At 41.8% G+C, this 22,025-nt stretch overlaps 1 protein-coding gene and 1 long non-coding RNA gene across 12 annotated transcripts in view; both read right to left on the reverse strand.

The window, feature by feature from the left end:
- Window positions 1–3,847, reverse strand: part of LOC307196895 — a 66,308-nt gene extending 62,461 nt beyond the window's left edge. The window contains exon 1 of the long non-coding RNA XR_013831278.1: window positions 3,662–3,847. This is a non-coding gene — a long non-coding RNA (uncharacterized lncRNA). The remainder of the gene's footprint in view (window positions 1–3,661) is intronic.
- Window positions 1–22,025, reverse strand: part of LOC307196893 (uncharacterized protein) — a 965,113-nt gene that overhangs the window by 828,818 nt on the left and 114,270 nt on the right. The window lies entirely within an intron of this gene.

A 22,025-nucleotide genomic window follows, 5' to 3' on the forward strand; every position in this document is an offset into this window, starting at 1 on the left:
AGCATACCACAGCTGACCTCCTGGGTCTTAGACTCATAAACCTCCTCTGCTTATGATGACAAATGCTCCAGGGTATATTACAACCAGGACCAATGAAACAGCGTAGGAAATTGAACAACTTCCAATCCCTGACTCTTGTGCATTCTTTTTGGATGAGATGTGTGATTAGAATTTTGCTTGAATTTCAAATTCTTTCCAGAAAAGCAATAGTCTAAGTTGGGGAATAATTACCATAGTTGTTATCATGGATTGATTCAGCAAAAACTGGAAAAGGCAGATTCTTTTAAAAGCATGTGTTTTTTATAAATATTTTTGGAATTATAAGAACCAACTAATATGATAATTAACATGCTAAAAATCGCAGTTCTGTGGATCTAAGAATGGTTACTAGATCAAGTATTTGCTGATGATCACAAGCTCATCATTAAATCATTTGTGTAAAGAGAATAATCTTGAAATTTAGTCAGAGTCATCATGCAGTTTATAATCTGGAAAGAAAATAAAACCTTCATGAAACAATAAAGATAGCACAAATACCTTAACAGCATCAACAGACTGCCAGTCTTTTCAGAGGAAGGGGAAATTTTTAAGGAAAAGCGTTTGCAGGAGACATGTATGAAGGAAGCTAGGCTGTCAGCTAACCCGCAAATGATACGTAAGCTACAGCAAAGGAGCAGGGAAACATCCCAGCTCTGAAGAACAACACGGGTAAATGGAAACCATAAAAATGGTTGTGTAGAATATTAACAAATGAAAAATCAATAGCTTTCCCCTACACCTGCAATAACCAAATGAATACAACAAAAATTTCCATTCACAAGAGCCACAAAATTTTTTAAAAACTGTAAAACACTGAACAAATCTCTCAAGAAATGTGCAAGATCTAGATGATAAACAATCTGAAACTTTTCTGAAGGACAAGCTTTATAAGTGAAGGGAGAAAGCCATTCCCACAGGAGGGGACTCAACACCAATACAGCTAATCACGTTCCTTAAATTGACGTATATATTCAATGAAAGTTCAGTATGTATCCTAATGTTTATAAAACGTTTCAAAATTTGACAAGCTGATGAGAAAAGTCATGTAACAGAGAAATAACAACATGAATGGCAAAGAGATTTTGGAAAAGAAGGAGGGAATACTTGCTTGATATACTTCAAAACTGTAGGAAATTAAACAGCATGGGTAAAAGTGCCAGCAATGATAAATAGATCAAGAACTATTCACAAACAGTCCCAGTGTTTAGAGCTGAAAATATGAAAAGGTGGCCTTTCCAAGCAGTTGGAAGGGATGCACTGTTCAATTTGTCCATGCAGTGTTGGAACAGTAACTATAATTTTTTTAAATAAAAGTAAATTTAGATCCCTGCATCACATAAACAACATATCAATTCTAAATGTGTAAAGGACTAAATGTGAAAAAGAAAACTCTGGTAGCATTGGGGAAAAAAACAGCGGAATTGCTTATAACTTTGGGGAGAGGAAGGAAGACGCAAAGCAGAGAAGCAATAAAGAAAAATGGATAATTCTGACTATATAAAAACGGTAATCTCCACTGAAAAAAAGACAAGCCCAGTCTGGAAGAAAATATTTTTAAACACACAAAGGACTACATCCAAAATTTTAAAACTTCCAGAGACCTCCCCTTCCCCCATCCATTATCCCATTATGAACAGAGCTCATAAATCAGCAAGGATCTTTCCTTCTCTTCCTAGGTGTCAATTTCAGGGATACCAGGAGACCCCTATAAACCCCAGACCTCAGAGCATATGTAGCAGTTGGGAAAAAACCCTAAACTACAATGGGAGCCATTTAGAAGGCAGCATAGCTCAGACAGCACAAATGTTACACTTCCAGAAGCGTGGACACGTGCTCAGGGCAAGAGTTATAACCCTTTTTTGCCACCACTGTTGGGAGAAATAGATTGAACTGAGCTGCCAAAAAAGGCCTGTTGGATGCAGCTTTGTTTCAAAAACCCGATGAGATATGGCTACAAATAAGTCATGTTTCCAAAGTACAGAAAAAGAAAAGCAACTAAAATGGAATTCTGCTCTGGTCTATCTAATATCCCACAAGGAAACTTGCTAATGGGTGGTCCAGGAAAGCCCAATTCATTCAAAGGTACATAACATAAAAGGGAGTGGCAGGGTATCAAAGCAAATATGCAATAATGAAAAATAAGAGGGAAGAGGTCAGTAAAACTTATTAACAGATGAATAACACTCACCAGAAGAAGAAAAAAATGTTGCCGGAGAACAGAAAAATCTGTGGCCAAACACTTTATGAGGAACTTAAAGTACAACAACCCCTTGAATAAAAGCAAAGAAATGTGAACATTATAGTATCATAAACACTACACACACCCACAACCAAAAGAGAAAGAAGCAGAGACCTTGGAAATGCTTTTTAATATCTGTAAAACCAGAAAATATGTCAATATACTATAAAATAACTAAGACCAAACTTATCTGTCACATTAATAACTGTAAATGAGCTAAACTCAACAACTTAAAGAATCTGTGTTTGATTCCAAAACAAAAACAACTGTACATAGAAGAAAAATCTAAACAGAACCGAAAAGGTTGACTATAAAAGGAAAAGAAAATGAAACAAAACCAAAAAGAAAGAGAGAATAGAGAGATCATGATCTTAGTAAGTGATGCTGTGAAATACAGAGCCAAAACCTTTGCAAAATTAAAAAAAAAAAAATTACAAGGGCAAAGACTAGTACTTCAAATCCCAGAAGGTACAATTCACCATGAACATAACTTAGTAATCACTGTGCTCCAAATAGCATGGCCATAACATCTGTAAAGCAAGAAGGGCAGGAGAGACAAGAAATAGACAGAAACAAGCTAGTAGCATGAGATGCTTAAAACGAGTTGAAACTCTAACACAAGCAGGTAAAAACATGTCAAGATTTAAATGATTTAAAGAAAATATCTAATTTATATAGAAAACTCAGAAAACAGTGAAAACACCCTCTTGTCAAGTACTTATGGGCAACTCATGAAAGTTAGCTACATATTTGACCACCAAAACCTTCATTCAGAAAGTGCCGAGAGGAGCTTCAAGATGGCGGAGGAGTAAGACGCGGAGATCACCTTCCTCCCCACAAGTATATCAGAAATACATCTACATGTGGAACAACTCCTACAGAACACCCACTGAACGCTGGCAGAAGACCTCAGACCTCCCAAAAGGCAAGAAACCCCCCCAAATACCTGGGTAGGGCAAAAGAAAAAAGAATAAACAGACAAAAGGATAGGGACAGGTCCTGCACCAGCGGGAGGGAGCTGTGAAGGAGGAAAGGTTTCCAAACACTAGAAGCCCCTTCGTGGGCGGAGACTGCGGGTGGCGGAGGGGGGAGCTTCGAAGCCTCGGAGGAGAGCACAACAACAGGGGTGCGGAGGGCAAAGCGGGGAGATTCCCGCACAGAGGATCGGTGCCGACCGGCACTCACCAGCCCGAGAGGCTTGTCCGCTCACCCGCCGGGGCGGGCGGGGCTGGGAGCTGAGGCTCGGGCTTCGGTCGGAGCGCAGGGAGAGGACTGGGCTTGGCGGCGTGAACACAGCCTGCAGGGGCTAGTGCACCACGGCTAGCCGGGGGGAGTCCGGGGAAAAGTCTGGAGCTGCCGAAGAGGCAAGAGACTGTTTCTTACCTTTTGTTTCCTGGTGCGCGAGGAGAGGGGATTAAGAGCGCTGCTTAAAGGAGCTCCAGAGACAGGCGCGAGCCGAGGCTAAAAGTGCAGACCACAGAGACGGGCATGAGATGCTAAGGCTGCTGCTGCCGCCACCAAGAAGCCTGTGTGCGAGCACAAGTCACTCTCCACACCTCCCCTCCCGGGAGCCTGTGCAGCCCGCCACTGCCAGGGTCCCGGGATCCAGGGACAACTTCCCCGGGAGAACGCACGGCCCGCCTCACGCTGGTGCAACGTCACACTGGCCTCTGGAGCCGCAGGCTTGCCCCGGACTCCGCGCCCCTCCCTGCGCCCCCCCCCCCCAGGCCTGAGTGAGCCGGAGCCCCCGAATCAGCGGCTCCTTTAACCCCGTCCTGTCTGAGCAAAGAACAGACGCCCTCAGGCGACCTACACGCAGAGGCGGGGCCAAATCCAAAGCTGAGCCCCTGGGAGCTGTGAGAACAAAGAAAAGAAAGGGAAAACCTCTCCCAGCAGCCTCAGGAGCAGCGTATTAAAGCTCCACAGTCAACTTGATGTACCTGCACCTGTGGAACACCTGAATACACAACGAATCATCCCAAATTGAGGAGGGGGACTTTGGGAGCAATGATACATATATTTTTTCTCTTTTTCTCTTTTTGCGAGTGTGTGTGTGTATGATTCTGTGAGAGATTTTGTCTGTATAGCTTTGCTTTTACCATTTGTCCTACGGGTCTGTCTGTCCGTTCCTTTTTTTCTTTTTTTTTAGTATAGTTTTTAGCACTTGTTATCATTGGTGGATTTGTTTTTTGCTTCGGTTGCTCTCTTCTGTCTTTCTTTTATTTTTATTACATTAAAATTTTTGTCATAAGTATTTTTTATTTTAATAACTTTATTTCATTTTATTTTATTTTATCATTTTCATTCTTTTTTTCTCCCTTTTACTCTGAGCTCCAGCCAGGCATCAGGGCTGTGCCTCTGAGGTGAGAGAGCCGAGTTCAGGACACTGGTCCACCAGAGACCTCTCAGCTCCACGTGATATCAAACGGCGAAAATCTCCCAGAGATCTCCATCTCAACACCAAGACACAGCTCCACTCAACGACCAACAACCTACAGTGCTGGACACCCCATGCCAAACAACTAGTAAGACAGGAACACGACCCCACCCATTAGAACAGAGGCTGCCTAAAATCATAATAAGGCCACAGACACCCCAAAGCACACCACCAGATGTGGACCTGCCCACCAGTAAGACAAGATCCAGCCTCATCCACCAGAACACAGGCAACAGTCCCCTCCACCAGGAAGGCTAAACAAACCACTGAACTAACCTTACCCACTGCAGGCAGACACCAAAAACAACTATGAACCTGCAGGCTGTGAAAAGGAGACCCCAAACACAGTAAGTTAAGCAAAATGAGATGTAGAAACACACAGCAGATGAAGGAGCAAGGTAAAAACCCACCAGACCTAACAAATGAAGAGGAAATAGGCAGTCTACCTGAAAAAGAATTTAGAATAATGATAGTAAACATGATCCAAAATCTTGGAAATAGAATGGAGAAAATACAGGAAACGTTTAACAAGGACCTAGAAGAACTAAAGAGCAAACAAACAATGATGAACAACACAATAAGTGAAATTAAAAATTCTCTAGAAAGAATCAGTAGCAGAATAACTGAGGCAGAAAAACGGATAAGTGACCTGGAAGATAAAATAGTGGAAATAATTACTGCAGAGCAGAATAAAGAAAAAAGAATGAAAAGAATTAAGGACAGTCTCAGACACCTCTGGGACAACATTAAATGCACCAACATTCGAATTATAGGGGTCCCAGAAGAAGAAGAGAAAAAAAAAAGGTACTGAGAAAATATTTGAAGAGATTATAGTTGAAAACTTCCCTAATATGGGAAAGGAAATAGATAATCAAGTCCAGGAAGCACAAAGAGTCCCACAGAGGATAAATCCAAGGAGAAACATGACAAGACACATATTAATCAAAACTATCAAAAATAAAATACAAAGAAAAAATATTAAAAGCGGTAAGGGAAAAACAACAACTAACATACAAGGGAATCCCCATAAGGTTAACAGCTGATCTTTCAGCACAAACTCTGCAAGCCAGAAGGGAGTGGCAGGACATATTTAAAGTGATGAAAGGGAAAAACCTACAACCAAGATTACTCTACCCAGCAAGGATCTCATTCAGATATGACGGAGAAATTAAAACCTTTACAGACAAGCAAAATTTAAGAGAATTCAGCACCACCAAACCAGCTTTACAACAAATGCTAAAGGAACTTCTCTAGGCAGGAAACACAAGAGAAAGAAAAGACCAACAATATCAAACCCAAAACAATTAACAAAATGATAGTAGGAACATACATATCGATAATTACCTTAAATGTAAATGGATTAAATGCTTCAATCAAAAGACATAGACTGGTTGAATGGATACAAAAACAAGACCCATACATATGCTGTCTACAAGAGACCCACTTCAGACCTAGGGACACATACAGACTGAAAATGAGGGGATGGAAAAAAATACTCCATGCAAATGGAAATCAAAAGAAAGCTGGAGTAGCAATTCTCATATCAGACAAAATAGACTTTAAAACAAATACTATCACAAGAGACAAAGAAGGACACTACATAATGATCAAAGGATCAATCCTTGAAGAAGATATAACAATTGTAAATATTTATGCATCCAACATAAGAGCACCTCAATACATAAGGCAAATACTAACAGCCATAAAAGGGGAAATCAACACTAACAAAATCATAGTAGGGGACTTTAACACCCCACTTTCACCAATGGACAGATCATCCAAAATGAAAATAAATAAAGGAACACAAGCCTTTAAATGATACATTAAACAAGACAGACCTAATTGATATTTATAGGACATTCCATCCAAAACCAACAGAATACACTTTCTTCTCAAGTGCTCATGGAACATTCTCCAGGATAGATCATATCTTGGATCAAAAATCAAGCCTTGGTAAATTTAAGAAAATTGAAATCATATCAAGTATCTTTTCTGACCACAACGCTATGAGACTAGATATCAATTACAGGAAAAAATCTGTAAAAAATAAAAACACAAGGAGGCTAAACAATAGACTACTTAATAACCAAGAGATCACTGAAGAAATCAAAGAGGAAATAAAAAAATACCTAGAAACAAATGACAATGAAAACATGACGACCCAAAACGTATGGGATGCAGCAAAAGCAGTTCTAAGAAGTTTGTAGCAATAAAATCCTACCTCAAGAAACAAGAAACACCTCAAATAAACAACCTAAACTTACACCTAAAGCAATTATAGAAAGAAGAACAAAAAAAACCCAAAGTTAGCAGAAGGAAAGAAGTCATAAAGATCAGATCAGAAACAAATGAAAAAGAAATGTAGGAAACGATAGTGAAGATCAATAAAACTAAAAGCTGGTTCTTTGAGAAGATAAACAAAATTGATAAACCATTAGCCAGACTCATCAAGAAAAAAAGGGAGAAGACTCAAATCAATAGAATTAGAAATGAAAAAGGAGAAGTAACAACTGACACTGCAGAAATACAAAGGATCATGAGAGATTACTACAAGCAACTATATGCCAATAAAATGGACAACCTGGAAGAAATGGACAAATTCTTAGAAAAGCACAACCTTCTGAGACTGAACCAGGAAGAAATAGAAAATATGAACAGACCAATCACAAGCACTGAAATTGAAACTGTGATTAAAAATCTTCCAACAAACAAAAGCCCAGGACAAGATGGCTTCACAGGCGAATTCTATCAAACATTTAGAGGAGAGCTAACACCTATCCTTCTCAAACTGTTCCAAAATATAGCAGAGGGAGGAACACTCCCAAACTCATTCTATGAGGCCACCATCACCCTGATACCAAACCTAGACAAAGATGTCACAAAGAAAGAAAACTACAGGCTAATATCACTGATGAACATAGATGCAAAATTCCTCAACAAAATACTAGCAAACAGAATCCAACAGCACGTTAAAAGGATCATACACCATGATCAAGTGGGGTTTATCCCAGGAATGCAAGGATTCTTCACTATACACAAATCAATCCATGTGATACACCATATTAACAAGTTGAAGGACAAAACCATATGATCATCTCAATAGATGCAGAGAAATCTTTCGACAAAATTCAACATGCATTTATGATAAAAACCCTCCAGAAAGTAGGTCTAGAGGGAACTTACCTCAACATAATAAAGGCCATATGTGACAAACCCACAGCCAACATCATCCTCAATGGTGAAATACTGAAACCATTTCCAATAAGATCAGGAACAAGACAAGGTTGCCCACTCTCACCACTATTATTCAACATAGTTTTGGAAGTTTTAGCCACAGCAATCAGAGAAGAAAAAGAAATAAAAGGAATACAAATTGGAAAAGAAGAAGTAAAGCTGTCACTTGTTGCAGATGACATGATAGTATACATAGAGAATCCTAAAGATGCTACCAGAAAACTACTAGAACTAATCAATGAATTTGGTAAAGTAGCAGGATACAAAATTAATGCACAGAAATCTCTGGCATCCCTATACACTAATGATGAAAAATCTGAAAGTGAAATTAAGAAAACACTTCCATTTACTATTGCAACAACCAGAATAAAATACCTAGGAATAAACCTACCTAAGGAGACAAAAGACCTGTATGCAGAAAATTATAAGACACTGATGAAAGAAATTAAAGATGATACAAATAGATGGAGAGATATACCATGTTCTTGGATTGGAAAAATCAACATTGTGAAAATGACTCTACTACCCAAAGCAATCTAAAGATTCAATGCAATCCCTATCAAACTACCACTGGCATTTTTCACAGAACTAGAACAAAAAATTTCACAATTTGTATGGAAACACAAAAGATCCCGAATAGCCAAAGCAATATTAAGAAAGCAAAACGGAGCTGGAGGAATCAGGCTCCCTGACTTCAGACTATACTACAAAGCTACAGTAATCAAGACAGTATGGTACTGGCACAAAAACAGAAATATAGATCAGTGGAACAGGATAGAAAGCCCAGAGATAAACCCATGCACATCTGGTCACCTTATCTTTGATAAAGGAAGCAAAAATATACAATGGAGAAAACACAGCCTCTTCAATAAGTGGTGCTGGGAAAACTGGACAGCTACATGTAAAAGAATGAAATTAGAACACTCCCTAACACCATACGCAAAAAATAATGGATTAAAGACCTAAATGTTAAGTCCCGACACTATCAAACTCTTAGAGGAAAACATAGGCAGAACACTCTATGACATAAATCACAGCAAGATCCTTTTTGACCCACCTTCTAGCGAAATGCAAATAAAAACAAAAATAAACAAATGGGACCTAATGAAACTTAAAAGCTTTTGCACAGCAAAGGGAACCATAAACAAGACCAAAACACAACCCTCAGAATGGGAGAAAATATTTGCAAATGAATCAACTGACAAAGGATCAATCTCCAAAATTTACAAGCAGCTCATGCAGCTCAATGTCAAAAAACCAAACCACCCAATCCAAAAATGGGCAGAATACCCAAATAGACATTTCTCCAAAAAAGATATACAGATTGCCAACAAACACATGAAAGAATGCTCAACATCATTAATCATTAGAGAAATGCAAATCAAAACTACAATGAGATACCATCTCACACTGGTCAGAATGGCCATCATCAAAAAATCTAGAAACAATAAATGCTGGAGAGGGTGTGGAGAAAAGGGAACCCTCTTCACTGTGGGTGGGAATGTAAATTGATACAGCCACTATGGAGAACAGTATGGAGGTTCCTTAAAAAACTGAAAATAGAACTAGCATATGACCCAGCATCCCACTACTGGGCATATACCCTGAGAAATCCACAGTTCAAAAAGAATCATGTACCACAATGTTCACTGCAGCCCTACTTATAATAGCCAGGACATGGAAGCAACCTAAGTGTCCATCGACAGATGAATGGACAAAGAAGATGTGGCACATATATACAATGGAATATTACTCAGCCATCAAAAGAAACAAAACTGAGTTATTTGTAGTGAGGTGGATGGACTTAGAGTCTGTCATACAGAGTGAAGTAAGTCAGAAAGAGAAAACTAAATACCATATGCTAACACATATGGAATCTAAAAAAAAAAATTCTGGAAAACCTAGGGGCTGGACAGGAATAAAGATGCAGACGTAGAGAATGGACTTGAGGACACGGGGAGGGGGAAGGGTAAGCTGGGACAGAGTGAGAGAGTGGCAGGGACTTATATATACTACCAAATGTAAAACAGATGACTAGTGGGAAGCAGCCGCATAGCACAGGGAGATCAGCTCATGCTTTGTGACCACCTAGAGGGGTGGAATAGGGAGGGTGGGAGGGAGACGCAAGAGGGAAGAGATATGAGGATATATGTATAACTGATTCACTTTGTTATAAAGCAGAAACTAACACACGATTGTAAAGCAATTATACGCCAATACAGATGTTAAAAAAGAAAAAAAAAGGAAGTACCAAATCGACTACGATCATCCGGTAGGCAATTTTTGGCCCCCATGAGCTTCATCCCCTCATGCCATGCCCAGGAGTTACATGGCAAAACATGTCATTTAGATTATTCATCAAGTGACCCTAAGATAGGGAGGTCCTCCTGGATTATGTGTGGGCCCCGCATTAATGACATGAGCCCTTGAAAAAGAGCTTCTTACCAGATGAGGAAGAAAAAGTCAAAGAGATCAATCAAAAGGCATCAGGAGAACAATGAGAGCACCAGAAACAGAGCCCCCAGCCGGCTTGGAGATGGAGGGGACCACAGGGAAAGCACGAGAAGTAAAATGATTCTGCCAAGAACCACTGAGGTTGGGAGAGCGCCCTGGGCCCCAGGTGAGAAGCTTACTCTGGACAACACTTTGATTTCAGCCTCGTGAGACCCCGACCAGGGAGACCAGCTGAGCCCCCGGCACTTCTGACCTTCAGAACTGAGATGATACCCGAGCGTTCTTTTAGGCTGCTGAATTTATGGTGATTTGCTACCCAAAAATAGAAAAGTAACATACATGGTCACCTCTGAAAAGAGGAAGGAGGTTAATCGGGGAGAAGATTTAGATTCATACACATTGTTTGAACTTTTAACAACAGGAATATATTTGTTTGTTACATATGCATCTTTATTTCAAAATGATAAAAACAAACAGTAACCTTGAAACAGCACGCAAAACACTGACCAGCTAAAACTAGTTTTGCCTCGTAAATGGGTTATTGGTTAATCAACTTGAAACAGCACCAGCTTAAACTGCTTTGGCCTCCCTGAATAGGTTGTTAATTAATCAAACCTAGGGTTATTTTACAGAGGCAACACTGCGCAGGTGCAAGACGGGAACCCATGCCTCCAGGAGGACCCTGGAGCCAAGAGTCTGCAGTTCACGGCACTCAAAGAATAGAATGTTGCCACTGAAGCCCTTTACAAAGCAAGAAGCTGGTCAGTGAAGAAAATCAGGATCCCAGCAGCACAGGTAGTTTATATGGATTAACTAGCAACGAGCCAATCAGCTTCCAAGTTTGAAATTCCCCTAACTCTTTACATTGTGCCCCAAACACTGGATGAAGAGACAGACTGGAGAGCTTGCCTCCTGTCTGCTTGCTGGTGCACCTCCATAAAGCTCTTTCTTTTCTCAAAAGCCAGTGCCATGGTGTTAGGGAAACCACCGAGTGAAAACGCCCGCCCTGGCCGGGCACCATAGTAACCACTTGCATGAGTTCTCTTACACCAGGACGTCCAGGTAAGGAACGGGGAACTAACAAGCTACCACCAACCGGAAGAATTCGGGGAAGGTCAAAAGGAGAGAGGAAACGCCAGTCCATATGTCCTACCGACCTCCTAGGATCCTCCTCGCTGACTCCATCTTGGCTGGGCGGTGACCAGGAAGGACCCTGAGTCAGAGTGATTGGCCAGAGACAACCCGGAAACTAACTTCATTACCATAAAACCGAGACTGCGAATCACGTGGCAGAGCAGTTCTCCTGGGCTCCCTTACCCTGCTGCTCTCCACCCAGGCGCCCCTTCCCGATAAGGTCTCTTGCTTTGTCAGCGCGTGTGTCTCCTTGGACAATTCATTTCCGAGTGTTAGACAAGAGCCCACTCTCGGGCCCTGGAAGGCGTCCCCCTTCCTGCAACAACAGTATTGGCTTTCACGTGAGTCAGGCAGCAAGAGCGTGCTTAGAACCACTGGGCTCAAGAAGTCGGGTTAAATATGAACATGTGGGTGGGCAGAACCTGAGCGTAGAATGAGAAAAATGAGATAACTATCTCTCAGATTTTAAATAAATATATATGGGGATTTGTTTGGTGCGGTCCATTCTTTTGTTCTAAATCTATTGCTAAAAATATGGACACTATAAATTTGATAAATGGATCGATCTTTAAGTGAACGAACAAGGTTTTCTCAGAATTTTTATGAGAGTACTTGAGAGTGTGGGAAATATTTCATCCAAAGAATTAAAATATCAATACTAATAAAGACTTGCCTTTTTTCCCCCAGAGAGTCAATGAGAAGTGTAAGTACTGATTTATCTGACCACTTTTTATAGTCAAATGCTGTCAGAGTAGAAACAATTACACTTCAGCAACATATTTTACTGCCATTGAAGAAAATGCGCACACGTGCAGGCATCTTAGCAATCATAAGAAACACCTTCTGAACCTTTTTATATGCTTCATACTTGAATGAGTCTCACACACCAAAATTACATCAGACACTGTTTCAACCATTCAAAACAGTAAGAATACTTAGAGTCCCAGTGCCCCCAAAAATGTTAGCCTACCACTCCATGGCATACCAGCTTGGTAGTTTTAATGCATGTATAATATTTTTAGGGAATTTACACTGAGTTTAAATTTATAGATTTGAATAACTCACATATATTTTATGTTTCACTGTTTAACAAGTTAATTTAGATTTTCAAAATACATATACAAATAAACTCCATAAAGAGACATTTTCCTCTCCATTGGAGGATGACTTTTCTCACACATATTTTCTGAAGAACAGGTTCCCAAGAGATTTCTAACAATGGTTTCTCTGATTCATCTTCATAGCCATTATTCATATTTAATTAATGCGACACAATCCTTTCTGAGTTTTGTCCTCACATAATGATTGAAGAATGAGCCAATCTGTCACCTATTCATTTATACACGGCCTATTTTTCTCACGCAGAAATGCTAACATAGATAGTATATCACAAACAGGATAAGAGGGGAAAATATTCCTTTCTTACATGACCTCTTAAATTTCACTAAACAATTAGCCAGAGCAGGCTAAGGGAAAAAAAAAAATGTTTTTTAAATCACTGAATAGCAAAATAACAGGAAAATTTATAAAAACCTAGGAAACAAACAAGAATGACTAAGCAATACAAATTAGTGAATTAATAGAAAGTATTCCCTATGTTTGGATATTTCCTGAGTCACTAAACATTAAGAAAGGCATGGATAACTTTGAGTTGCCCTCTCCCATGGATTCCCCACCTTACCTGTTGATTCATCATTTCTAGTTTTCCCATATAACTATTTTCACAGTGGGAAACCACAGTTGTATTTTCTTTGTATATGTGTTCTCAAAAAATGAAAAGGAAATTATTCTGTAGCTATATTTTAGATTTTCATGATCGCTAAGTGTGGATACTTAGTTCTCTCCTGATAAAATCAAGCATGTATTATACCTGGTATCTAGTAAGCACCTGGTAAATTTGTTAAATATATGAATCTAATAGACATTCTATGATTCCGAAATCTGAAGTCATAGAACTTATCTAATGTCGTTAAGGACACCCAACCAGGAATTACCACTGCCCTTGTTTTTTTTCTTCTCCCTATAGTTCCACCAAATTCGGAAACCAGATTTTAGATAATATTTATGCAGAATCCCAGGTCAGAGAAGAAAGCAGTGGGTGTACTTTACATCAGAATTACCACCCACACCCACAGCAGAAAGAAGCAGAGGAGGCCTCACTGTACGAGATCTTGATTCCTTGAAGCGGAATCTTTCAGGAGGTCAGGGGTTGGGCATTTCTCCTCCTCCCTAGCTGCCTCCTTAATTCCAGAGCTCCATAGCCATGTGTGCTTTGCAAAAGCAATTAGGACAGAATGAAGTAAGTGGGGCAGGAAGATGGAGAAGAGCCTTGAGCTGTTATTTAAGAGGCCACAAACGTACACTTAAGAATTAATTTTTTTTAAAGTACACACACTACATAAGCTAAACCTGGAGGATTTAAGCTACAAAAATAAATAAACTCATAGAGTTAACTCTAATTATATTTTAACTAAGTTAACTCTAATTATATAAATTAACTCTAATGAAGAATAAAAAGTTAGTTTTTTTTTTTCCAACCACTTGCAGCAACACATGAAGGATGGGAAGCAAGAGTTGTGTTCCACACTGAACTCAAGATGTCAGGTAGGCAGTTGGATACAAAGAGTTATAGCCCAGGGGAGAAGTTTGTTCTGCAGTCCAATTGGGGGGTATAAGCATACAGAGAATTCCTGATGCCATGATGTGTCCCAGGGAGGGAAGGTCATCAAGGAACAGGAGGTCCAGCCTCGATGCACTTTGCTATTCAGTGATGACAGAGGTGACAAGGAGGAATCAACAGACTCCATCTAAGAAGGAGCAGGCAGTGTGGACTGGAGAAGAGAGTGCGGACCTCACTTTACGGAAGCAGTGGGAGAGTGTCTGGAAGGTATTGAGGCTGCGGGCTCGAGTGCACTAAGCCTAGGGGAGTATTTCAGGATTCAGAGATTGAAGGACCAGGGCAGTTTCAGGGGAGACGTGGAAACGCAGCCAGACTGGAGGACAGTAAGACGAGAGGTGAGAAGTGTCCTGCCCTCCTTCCCACGAAGCCCGCTACGACTTCCCCCTCCTTCGCTTCTGTCCCTTCATTTTTGTCCCACATGACCTGCCCCTCTCTGGCTCTGCTCTTCCTTCTTTAGTCCAGGTGGCCGAGTCACTAAGCGACTCCCAGCGAGGGTTTACGACCCAGGCTTCGTCCTCTAGGACGCAGGAAACCAGAGGCTGCTGTGTGCTGCTGTGTCCCCAGTGGCTAAAATACACCCTGGGAGCCAGCGGTGAAGCATGACCTTCGACCAGGGATGACCTTCGACCCACCAGCCCCAGATATCCCCTGGGGAAGTTATGTTCCCCAGCCCTGTACCCTTAAGGTTTACATGATCAGAGGTTATGGTTTCTAGAGTGATGATCACTCCCACAAGAGGATAAGGTAAAGTTCTACCCGAGTCTAAAGCTACCACTCCCACCTGGCCATGTTGCCTCTCCTGCTAGTGGCTCAAGACAAGAAAGGACCCTGGGCTGCCCTGGATGCCTTTAATAGGGAGTAGGTCTTTGCAGCAACCAATCCTGGGAAGACGAAGAAGAGAACACACCTCCCCCACTCCAGCCCCCAAGGATAAGCCCAGATCACCTCACCTATGCAGGCAGAGCAGCTGAAATGCTGGCCGGAACTTAGGATGGGCGCAGAGAGGACGCTGATGCTCGTTGCAATTACGGCCCCGAAAACAGACGCAGCAGTGGGTTCTGCAGTGTCTTCTACGGCTAATGCAATTGTATTGAGTCTTTGGGGGAGAGTGCAGCTGACGCTACATTGAGGGGAACCCTGTGATGCTGAGAGGAGTGGATTTCACCGGTGCTCGGGGTCTGTGTTGGATGCCTCTCCCTTCCTGACCAAGGCTTGGAGGTCCCCCAGAGATGGACAGTATCTCTGAAAATAACTCTCATTGCTTCCACCAACCTCAGAGAGCTAAATATATTTTGCAGTTTTGGTGTTATAGGATTTAATCAAAGTCATTCTTGTCCTGCCAAAACTCGATCAAGATTCTGGCCTAGGGCTTCCCTGGTGGCGCAGTGGTTGAGAGTCCGCCTGCCGATGCAGGGGACACGGGTTCGTGCCCCGGTCCGGGAAGATCCCACATGCCGCGGAGCGGCTGGGCCCGTGAGCCATGGCCGCTGAGCCTGCGCGTCCGGAGCCTGTGCTCCGTAACGGGAGAGGCCACGACAGTGAGAGACCCGCGTACCGAAAAAAAAAAAAAAAAAAAAGATTCTGGCCTAAAGCTATGGGCTCTACCCAGGATGCTCCATGGGAGGCCACGCCCTGGACAGTGCTATACCAGAACCAAGGCCTGGCTTCCCCACGTCACAGGAGCTGGTGGAGGGAGGGCGGTGAGCAGAGGACAGGCTCGCGGGGGCATCGTGTTCTGGCCTTTGCTGACCTTCACTAGGTATCTTCCCTTCCTCTGTCTGATCTGAGGGAGGGGGTGGTATAGATTCAAGGGGAGATGAGGAACCTAGTAAAACCTCTCGGGAGAGTCAGTTCCAGAACTGATTCAGAAACTGTGCATGTTAGTTTCAGAGAGGATGTGTGTGAATAAGGTACCCCCTCCGGCTGAGGCTAATGGAAATCTGCTTCCAGACAGAGTTGCCCGAGCAGAAAGGATGCTCCTGGATGGACATGGGAGGCTGTGCTGACGGATCAAACGTGGACACCCTGAACACACTGGCCCTGCTCTTTCAGTGCAGCCCGCAGGAGACATCTCCATCTCAGGGAACCTGGGGAGCTGGATAGCCTGAGGTGGGGAGTGTGGCCAAAGTTTGGAGTTTGCCCTGAGATGGATTCTTGCCTCTTCAGTTAGGGGTAGAGATGTGGCAGTAAGTTACTAGGGAGACCATGGTTGGGGGGGGGGGTAGGGCGGGCAGGACCCCCCCAGGGCAGCACATCACGTTGCCTCAGCATCTCCCGGCCATCGTGGTTCAGAAACATTTCCTCCGGCCCTGATAGTTAATCCTCTTACAGCCTTTATTATGATGATCCCTGGTTTCTGTGTCTTTCCCTCCCACCTCTCTCCTATACAGACACAAAGCACCCTGGGCTGTTTTGTTATCCAGCCCGTGTCTCTCTGCGTGGCTCATGTTAAGGAAAACACCTGGTTGTTTGCCTCATTCCTGTTTTACTAAGAGGACGGTTTATTGGCACCTGCTTGTTTTGCTGAAATGTGCTTCACAGACACGCAAACCCCACTGAAGGAAATGGTATCTATCCATCCCCACCCTCTGAAGCACCGCAACCTCTCACGTCAGCTCCACAATCACCACGTGCAGCCCTCGACCCGGACACAAGATGCATTTTAGCATTCTCCTCTCAGCTCCAGACAAGAGAAGATGCACAGACAAAGTAATGCTAGCTTGCTAAATGCTCAATCTTTTCCGTAAATACATGGATGAGGATTAATGAAATTTATTAGTTATAAATTCTTGGTATTCATCCATGTTTAAATTGTACCATATATGCTCAGTACCAAGAACGATAGGTCCTTTTCTCAACTTCTGATAATTACATTTAAAAATAAGAGAAGCGCAAGCCACAGCCACAAACAGGTGGGGATATTACATATTTACCTCCTAGGCCACTAGTACTAGATACAACAGCCAAGGTTAGCAGTTAATATGAGTAAGAGAACTAGTCAAATGCCTGCCCTTCTCAGGTGTTATGCTGGGAAACGGAGCTGATCAGACGAGGTGTTGCCTTCAGGAAGCTCGCAGTATCATGGTGAAAACATGTGAGCGGCACATGGTGAGCACTGAGCAGCTCGCCAATAACGCAGCAGAAGCATCCAATCCAGACCCAGGGAGGAGAAGGCTAAGTGAAGAGTGGGTGAAACAGTCACAGAATACCTCCTGGAGTACAGGGTCACCTAGGCTGAATCTTAATGTAGACGATTTAGCTAAGTAGAAAAGAGAACAGAGAAAAGGGCAAACATGCCATCCAGGTAGAAGAAAAGCTTCCCGTGAAACGTAGTGTGTTTCTATGAGCAACACAACAGCTCATGTTAAATGACATTTTGAAGTAGAAAGTGGTGTATCTATTCTTTACAACCCAGTCCTAGTCTTGAATCTCCACCGAGATATAGACTGAAAAACTCAGATCTACGTGCACACTAAAAATGTGTTATCTTTCTCAATTCTCAATTTATGTAGGCAACAAATATTTTTGAGCACCTACTGTGTGCCAGGTACAGTGATAAGCATTGAAGACACAAGAGGGACCAAGACAGACCACATCGCTGCCTTTAAAGAACTAATACTCTGATGGGCTCAAAGCAAACACTTATAAGTACTTTAAGAAAACTAAATGATCCAATGATCTAGAATGGCCTGTCCAACATGGTGGCTACCGGTCACATGGACTATTTAAATTTAAATTAATTAAAAGTGAATACAATTTAAAATTCAGTTACCCAGCAGCACTAGACATGTTTCAAGCGCTCAACAGGCACACAGGATACTACCTTGGAAAGCACGACATAGAACATGTCTATCATCACAAAAACTTCAGTTGGACCTCTCCCATGTAAAAAAGTCTCCCGTGCTTACAGTAATGAAATAAGGACTTTGTCAGAGACCCACTGACTGGCAGCTGGTTCTGAATACTAACTCATCAACAAAAGTCTACCATTACTTTAAAAATCCTGCCGAAACCCAATTCTTTATAAATTGTGATTTCACCAAAGTAAGCTACTACAACATACCTTCACTATAAACTTTGATATGTGACCCTTTATATTTTGGACACAAGATTAAGAACATGCTTTTATTGCCTCCATTCCTGAGATGTCATTAGAATGATGAATAAAAAACAGCCACAATAATTTTCTTAAATGAGAGAGAGATTTGGCCAAAGATTACAAGATGGCCCGGAGGCAGGAGATGTGAATGACGAAGCACAGCAGGAAGATCACAGCCCAGAAGGTGCCCTGTGGGGACCTCCACTGAGCCAGCTGCCAATTTGGAGGAACTCAAGACTCAGAAGAGCCAGGAAAGAAGGAGTAGGAGATACGTGGATTAAAACAGCCTATAGATGTTGATTCCCCACTCCACTCCCAACTTCCATGTGCAAAACACTTGGCAGACTGTTTGTATAATACAAGTCACAGAAAAAGATGCTCTTCCCTAAAGAAATTGAGAATAATGTTGAGAAGAATTGGGGAGGACATCATAGGGGACACAGCACCAAACGAAGCCATGTGTAGCTTGGCATTTTAGAATATATCGAAAACTAACCCATGCCTCCTGGGGTCTGTCTGTTAGTGCTTTTTTTTTTTTTTTTTTTTTTGCCGTATGCGGGCCTCTCACTGCTGTGGCCTCTCCCATTGCAGAGCACAGGCTCCGGACGTGCAGGCCCAGCGGCCGTGGCTCACGGGCCCAGCCGCTCCACGGCACGTGGGATCCTCCCGGACCGGGGCACGAACCTGCGCCCCCTGCATTGGCAGGCGGACCCCCAACCACGGTGCCACCAGGGAAGCCCCTAGTGCTTCATTCTTAAATATGAATGGGCAACCAAGCATCACCAGACATTTGAGGAAATTCTGCAACATAAAGACCAAGATTTATAAAAACAAAACAAAACAAAAAGATCCCAGGATTAAAAAAAAAAAGGGAAAACACACAAGGCAGGAAATAGAACTTTTTTTAAAAGTCTAATTTGGTGGCCTCTTAGGAGATATTCCATCCACAAATAATAACAGTTGCTATGAAAAAGGAAAAATCAGAGAATCAGAAAAGACTCAGAGATTAAAAATATAATGGCCAACAATGTTAGTAGGAGGACAGGAAGAAGATAAATTTAAAATATCTCATAGAAAAACAGAACAAAGAGAAGAGATGACAGTTATTCAATAAAATAAAAAAAGAAATCCAGTTTGTTTTCCACCAAAGTAACAGATTCCAAACAGAGATCACAAGGAACAGAAAAAAGAAATTAATCAGATAATTTTTAGAACCCTGAGAATAAAGAGAAGATATTAAGGCTTCCACAGAAGATAGAGGAAAATCACCTACAAAGGAGAAAGAATTAAATTTCCCATCACTAGTACTGGATGGCAGATGACAATGTAGCAACGTCTTCAGATTCCTGATGGGAAAGTCATTCTTAACAGAAATTTCTATAGAAGTCAACCAATTAATTGATTTTAAATGCCAAATGGAGACATTTTTAAACATGGTAGGACTCACAATACTTATTTCCTTAGTAACTTTATTAAGAATGTAAGTCAGCAAAAGGAAGGACTAAGTTAAGAAAAAGGATGAGAAAGAAGAAATCAGGGGATATAGGAATGAGTGGACCCAACTGAGGAGAGCTATGAAGGGGATCCCTAGGTGAGAGCTATGTAGCAGTCCTAGGAAAAAGCCACCTAAGATCAGAGAAAAAAGATAAAGGTCTCAGAGAGAGGCCTTTGGGTAAAAGGGAAATTAACAACATAGTTGGTATGATATTGATTTATTTAAAAATGAGGGGACTTCCCTGATGGTCCAGTGGCCAAGGCTCCACGCTCCCAATGCAGGGGGCCCAGGTTCAATCCTGGGTCAGGGAACTAGGTCACACATGCCGCAACTAAGGGTCCACATGCTGCAACTAAAGATCTGCATGCCCAACTAAAGATCCCACATGCTGCAACTAAGACCTGATGCAGCCAAATAAATAAATAATAAACAGAAAAAAAATAAAAATTAGACTATGATAAAGGCAAAGAGTCAAGTTTTTTAAAAAAAAGTCAATAGAAACTCCATGTGAAACAGAGTTCAAAAACAAAGACAGGGCTTCCCTGGTGGCGCAGTGGTTAAGAGTCCACCTGCCAATGCAGGGGACACGGGTTCGAGACCTGGTCTGGGAAGATCCCACATGCCGCAGAGCAACTAAGCCTGTGCGCCACAACTACTGAAACCCACAAGCCTAGAGCTCGTGCTCTACAACAAGAGAAGCCACTGCAATGAGAAGCCCGCACACCACAACAAAGAGTAGCCCCTGCTCACCACAACTAGAGAAAGCCCGCAAGCAGCAACAAAGACCCAACACAGGCAAAAACAAATAAATTTAAAAAAATAATAATAAAACAAAGACAATACAATCATTACACTACATGGCCCTCTAGTGAACAATAAGCATATAGTGAGATCAAGTAAACTATTCTATTTTCAAGTTCTTATCAAAATCTTGACAAAGAAAAGAGGACAATTTTGGTTATAGAATCAAATGAAAGGTCATGTGACGAAATCACAGAAAACAAGAGCTAGAAATTGAGAAGAGCTGAAAGAATAATGTTACTGTTATCTTCCTATCATGAAGTGAGGAATCAAGAGCTATTGTCTATAACTGATGAAACAAGAAATACAAAGGTAAAATACTACTTAGAGTCTAAAAATAATCAATCAGGGAACTAAAATTAGTAATACAATCCTTCTGGGATGGAGACAGAGGAGTTTGGTTTCCTAATTCAAGGATTCCTCTCACAAAACAAGTATGTGTCTAAAAGTGATGAATCAAGAAACAACAATTTAAACATAATAGCAATATACAGGGGTAAATGCCAGAGAAAAGGGTTAATTGAGGTGAAGATGGTTCCCTCTGAGAACTGGAAATACAGAAGGGGAGGAAGTTGCTATTCACTTTAAATGCCTCTGTACCGTATGATTTTTTAACCTCAAGCACGTAATACTTGATCATATTTGTATATTACTCTATAATAATAACAACAGCAACAGGTTTTACTGTTGACAAAGTGAGGATTTCAAGGCAGGCAGTTTCAAGGCCATCGCAAAATTAATTTGATGCCTCCCCTAAGTTACATTTGGGGAAAGGAAATTAGAAAAATACCAATTTAACCTGTAGCATTTTATAGACCAGTGGACTCCAAGTGTGATTCCTAGCCCAGCAATATCAGCAACACCGAAAAACTTTTGAGAAATTTGCTCAAAGTATTATGTGCGTGTGGTTAAAAATCAACCAGTCCCCATCGACGACATACTGTATCAAAAATGGTGGAGATGGGGGCTTCTTCCCTGGTGGCGCAGTGGTTGAGAGTCCACTTGCCGATGCAGGGGACACGGGTTCGTGCCCCGGTCCGGGAAGATCCCACATGCCACGGAGCAGCTGGGCCCGAGAGCCATGGCCGCTGAGCCTGCGCGTCCGGAGCCTGTGCTCCGCAACGGGAGAGGCCACAACAGTGAGAGGCCCGCGTACCGAAAAAAAAAAAAAAATGGTGGAGATGGGCTTCAGCAATCTCTGTTAATACAGCCCCCCTGTAGATTCTGATGCCTTCTGAAATGTAAGAACCACGGTTAGGGACGTAGAGAAAAGCTGGGAAGAACAGACACCCAATCATTAATAAATAAAGCTCTGGGAAGGACTTCCATATTCTTGGTTTTTAACTGTCAAGCGTTATTTTCATAATAAATATAGTTTATATAGGGGCAAATATTAATATGTATATGTGTGTA

The sequence above is a fragment of the Stenella coeruleoalba genome (assembly GCF_951394435.1).
Source record: "Stenella coeruleoalba genome assembly, chromosome: 14".
NCBI classification, from domain to species: domain Eukaryota; kingdom Metazoa; phylum Chordata; class Mammalia; order Artiodactyla; family Delphinidae; genus Stenella; species Stenella coeruleoalba.